Consider the following 6,000-nt stretch of genomic DNA (forward strand, 5'->3'; position numbering starts at 1 on the left):
GTTTGGCCTTCGCTATTGCATCTCTTGGCTTTAGGAGATCTATGACAGATAGCGGATCTAACTGCAATTCTTGTTTTAACCTAGCTCGGGCTGGGGCATGGTCTTGACATTCTAGTAACAAACACACTGCACGTGACGGCCGCTCTATATATACCAACAGTGCAACACTGCTACATCCGGGTAGGTCGGGTCGGATGCTTGCCCGCAACACCTGACGTTAGGTGAAGGCGTCAGGCCTCAATGTCGACCGACTCGTGCATCAACCACTGGCAACTGCGAGGAGAAGCGGTGGGTAGCCTAGTGGTTAAAGTGTTTGCTTGTCACCGATGGCTCCGGTTCGATTCCTCTGTGTTTGTGGAGGTTTCGCTCTTTCCTCATTACTCTACACCCCTGGGCCAAAGCCTGAACAAAACCCATATTGTTAATCATTAAAATTAATATTCTATTTTAGTTTTGATCCACAATATACCTTGTGTAAAGATATTTAGTTTAGTATCCATTCGATTAACGTTTACTATACTTATGTGAGACATTAATCATGGCACCTTTATAATTTCCTTAACACTTTTCCCATGTCATCATCGCGAATAATCCAAGGACAAATACCCAAAGACGGTAAACGTACCCACCAAACTATTTTAGTACATGTACTATTGCAATAGGTTTACAGCTTCAGCTGCAAAACCTGATTTTTTAAATTTAAAACTATGAGCCTGAATTTTCTTTTAAGAAAAACAAGTTGCAACAATGACATTTTTGTGACAGGAAATTTCTAAAGCATGATTATATTTTTCTAGAATTGTCAGGGACAATTCTTTTTCCAATAAAATACCAAGCAATTATACTAAAGATGTGTGATTGGCTATTTACACAATATCAATTGCTAATATTCATATCTATCGATTGACAAGCGCATGAGGGACAGTTTGACTGATTTAATCAATACAGACACCGAGATTGGACATGTTTAGCAGGTGGCGTTACGTGCATGGGGCGTCGACCGGCAATCCCTAATGACAAAGGAAGGACACTGCAACAAAGGTTTGTTTTCTGATCTTGACGTTGCATGATAGTGCATTAGACCCCGCTTTTGGCAGAGATTTCTTATATGATTGCGGACAGTGTTATGTCGTCCTTATTTGCTAGACACCCTGTATATGAGCTGAACACAAGGGTCTGTTGCCCCACGTAAGTACATATTCATGGACTCTCAATTTCTATTTTGACTGGAGAGTGCATTTGTAACCTTGCAAAAACGTTTAATCATTGTCAATGCTGTGTGAGCTATATACTTTTCCTAACGTTGCACACACATAGGAACAACGCACCGAGTCCTGATATATTTCCCAAACACTAAAGTATGATAGTATACCGCTAAAGTATAAAAAGTACGATATCACTTAAGTATGATAGTATACCACTAAAGTATATACGTATGATATCACTTAAGTATGATAGTATACCACTAAAGTACAAAAGTATGATATCACTTAAGTATGATAGTATACCACTAAAGTATAAAATCATGATATCACTTAAGTATGATAGTATACCACTAAAACATGACAGTATGACATCACTAAAGTATGATAGTATACCACTAAAGTATGATAGATATCACTAAAGCATGATCGTATATCACTAAAGTATGACAGCATATCTCTAAATTATGATAGTATATCACTAAAGCATGATCGTATGATATCACTAAAGTATGATAGTATACTACCACCGTATGATAGTATATCACTAAAGCATGATAGTATGATATCACTAAAGCATGATAGTATGATATCACTAAAGCATGATAGTATACCACTGAAGTAAGATCGTATGATATCACTCAAGTATGATAGTATACCACTAAAGTATGATAGTATACACTAAATTATGATAGTATGATATCACTAAAGTATGATAGTATATCACTAAAGTATGATAGTATACCACTAAAGTATGATAGTATACCACTAAGGTATGATAGTATACCACTTAAGTATTATGATATATCACTAAAGTATGATAGTATGATATCACTAAAGTATAGTAGTATAATATCACTAAACAATGACAGTATACCACTAAAGTATGATAGTATGATATCACTAAAGTATGATAGTATGATATCACTAAAGTATAATTGACGTCCATAATATATACCCTAAACACAAGTTATCACTAAAGTATGACATCACTAATAAGGATAGTATGATATCATTTCATGGTGGTTGCACCAATAGGAATATTGATGCTTGTTATATTATTTGAGTGATTGAGTGACACTGGTTGACGATAGTTACATTGATTATGATAGGAATTACGTGTCATACAGGGGTACACTCATTTTACGGTACTTTAACCTCCCGGACAGAGCCTTCAACTGAGCCTGTCAGTTGATAAAAGCATCACACCAAATTTAAAAACAAGCAATTAGTTATTCACATACATTTATAAATTTTATGATACAGACCAATTTCTTTCAAGTACCTTGAGATGAGATGCCCACTTACACAGAAAAAAAGATCTTTCAGATTTCCTCTTAATAATGTGAATCTCTTGCAATTGCAAAATCCACACAGTCAACCAATACTGGTATATGCTTGACGGCGAACCTTTCATTACAAGTGATGCACTGGGGAGGTTCATCCTCATCTGTCTTAAGCAGACATTTGTGGGAAAACCGACTGTGGCCAATTATCATCATTTGAACAATACAACCTAATCAGAGAGACAAAAGAAAGAATACCGAGTTTGTATTTTTGGAAAATTGAAATCACTGTTGTTAAATTTGATTATGTCGATTTAATCATCATTCTTGCAACGGTTTGTAGAGGGTAATCTGTGGCTGAGTAATCTTGTTAATGCCGAGTGCCAGGCAAGTTAACAACAATTTTTAAGTCCGATCTTTAAACGTCTTCTTGGTTCGCCCCGATTGTGGTTTCTAGGTTTGTCAGCACCATACACGTGCTCGTGGGTTCCACGAAAGTGGTAAACGTCTAAGACATGGACCACTTCGGGATTTCCTACCACAGCAGGCTGTCACGTCGTCATATAACTGAAATACAGTTAAAAGCGGCGTTTAAAGGGTTAAGATCGCAGTGGTAAGGGGGAAGTCGTTAGACGGCGTGACCTTGACCTTTGATTTTAATTGTCAACCATATAGGGCTGTGGTCTTGTATCCCTGGAAGGAAAGACCATATTCATCCGTTGCAGCCATGTCACCATGTCTCCTTTATATATTGAGGCAATTAGACGTCGGTGCCTTGCTGTCTAGATACTGCATACTGTGATATGGTGCATTGTCCATGATAATAAGGGACTTTGGTGGACAAGCAGGGACCATTTTGTGTTTCATCCACTCCAGAAATACCTTGCCGTTCATTTCTGTGTGGTAGTCCTTGTCGTCCTTGGCTTTAGCTCGAAAGACGAGGTCACAGCCTGGGATAAAACCCCGACTAGCACCGCCAGCATGAAGAATGATGCGTCTGTCACCTTTTCCAATCGGTAGCGTCCTCCCAGACTCCTTACAGTCCCCACTGGGTACCCACTGACTGCTGGCTGTGTGAGAGGCATTTACCCACGTCTCTTCCAGTAAACAGGCTCTTATCCCTCCTCTCGTTTCTGCTTGATTGTTCGAAGATAATGAATTCGGAGACGAGTGAGTGAGTGAGTGAGTTGGGTTTAACGCAACTTTTAACATTATTCCAGTTATATCACGGCGTGTCAGTTTAATGTGGGAGGAAAGCCCGAAGTTATGCATGTCTCACACGTTTACCACTTCGGTGAAACCCACGAGCACGGGTATGGTGCTGACAAACCTAGAAACATAATCGGGGCGAACCGGGATTCGAACCCACAATCATAGGTTTCTGGCGTGCCCAAGGGACGCAACTCTGCACAGCGAATCGCGGCGCCTTAGACGACTGGGCCACCCGTGCCCCCATTTCGGAGACGAAGGATGTCAGATCGTTCACATGACACAGCCCTATTTTCACCACTTATCTCTTTGTATCTGTGTCCAAATGTATGCAAAAGTTGCCTTAGCTCGTATTTTGTAACAATTAAATCGGGGTTCAGTTTCAAAGTAGATTTTATAAATGAACAATCTGACGCATGCTTGTATTGGCTGCCTGGGGAGTCATTCTTTCAAAAGCATCTTAAGAATTATATAAGAAAACCGTCAAATTCAAGTGGGCGATATCAACGTTTCTCAAACATACACATATCCTCGCAACAGTGAAATAAGCCCACACGTTGTGTGCACGCTGTTCTGTCACATGGAGCCACGGAGAACTCTATCTTACGGTGGTCACGTGCTGTCTGCACGCTCTCTTTCTCGGAAGTGAATGAATCGACACTCGGCGCGTGTACACTTTCTCGTGGATACATTGATTTCTTTCACTGCTGTATGTCGACACTGGGGAATCCTGTAGATAAAATGTAGCAATCAGCTTAGGGACCGATGTTGTTCATTCACCCTTCATTATGATAGAATTATGTTTGACGCTGTCAAGTGAGAAGGTGTCTGGAGGGATAGGGTGTCACACGGGTGAGATATTGTCCGCCCAACGAGAGTCTTATTCCACGTGCTGTTTTCGTCAGGAGACTGTCCAGTTAGCATCAATTCATCCTCAATTATCCTTTATTTATATCCATTCTGTTGTGATTAATATACTGGAAACATTCGCGACGACAGATTAGTTTGAGTCCGATTCGAAATACCCGTCGCTAAACGGTGTCATAGGGGGCCCAGGTGCTCAGTCGTCTAAGGCGCCGTAGGAGTTGCGTCCCTTGGGCACGCGAAAAACCAAGGTCCTATTGTCGTCTGCCGCGATTATGTTTCTAGGTTTGGCAGCACCATACCCGTGGGTTTCACCGAAGTGGTAAACGTCTGAGACCTGCATCAATTCAGGCTTTCCTCCCACTTCAAGCTGACACGTCCTGATATAACTGGAATACTGTTCAAAGCGGCGTTAAACCCATCTCACGCACTCAACAGTGGCGTAACTATTGTATCGCACATAAAGCAAGCATTTACACAGTTTACCACCCATCCCCGCAAAAATTTAAAATATGATAAACATAAATCTGTAATTTCATACATTTCGCTGTGCAGAAACCTATGATTGTAGGTTCGAATCTCCATTCGCCCCGATTATGTTTCTAGGTTTGTCAGCACCATACCCGTGCTCGTGGGTTTGACCGATGTTGTAAAAGTCTGAGACCTGCATCACTTCAAGATTTCCTCCCACATTAAGCTGACACGCCGTGATATAACTGGAATAATGTTAAATGCGGCGTTAAACCCAACTCACTAACTCACTCACTCACTCAATACGGATCTTAGCTATAGTGTATTGCAGAAACGCAGATTGTTTCGCGGACTAACCGATTTTATCCACTCAATTTGTGTTTTTGAAAATAAAATTGTTGATAAAAAATAATTATTGATAAAATTTTCAAAATGACACAAATCAAACTATGCGGCTTGACATTGGCGTATGCACATAGTATGTCTTATTGTGAGGTTGATTACTTTGATTCAGCTTTAAACCACTGTGAGTTAACTATATTTTGAATATAGTTTCCTCAAAACATTTAATAAACACATATTTGAATTGTATTTTTGGATTCTTACGATTGCCAGTTTTCTGGTTTCATTTTGGATTTTGTTTTATGTATTCAGCACAGGTTCGTGGGAAACGACTTTCTTACGTTTTACCCGAGGATGTCGAACACACACAAGACACAGTGAGGCTGACTTTAAAAGTCACGTTGTCAGAGACAATAAAATTGCACATGTATTGTTTTCTCTTTTTGCCATAATTTCTTCAGACATTTTGACATGACGCAAACGCGTTGAGAACCGCCCACGAACTGCTTACGTCACGGTTTGTTGTGCACTTTTAATTTCCTTTGGTCGACAGAAAATATACGTGCAATTGTTATGTGAATTTACTCAGAATGCACAATGAGGTTATACTTCACACAACGATCAAT

The 6,000-nt window shown here is 39.9% G+C and overlaps 1 long non-coding RNA gene across 1 annotated transcript; it reads left to right on the forward strand.

The window, feature by feature from the left end:
- The first annotated feature begins 186 nt into the window (after positions 1 to 186).
- LOC139444810 (uncharacterized) lies at positions 187 to 5,757 on the forward strand. Its single transcript, XR_011651850.1, has 3 exons — positions 187 to 288; positions 975 to 1,041; positions 5,687 to 5,757. It is a non-coding gene; the product is annotated as an uncharacterized lncRNA (long non-coding RNA).
- Positions 5,758 to 6,000: the final 243 nt, after the last annotated feature.

This window comes from Haliotis cracherodii, unplaced genomic scaffold (genome assembly GCF_022045235.1).
Source record: "Haliotis cracherodii isolate W230 unplaced genomic scaffold, xgHalCrac1.p SCAF_6, whole genome shotgun sequence".
In the NCBI taxonomy this organism is placed as follows: Eukaryota; Metazoa; Mollusca; class Gastropoda; order Lepetellida; family Haliotidae; genus Haliotis; species Haliotis cracherodii.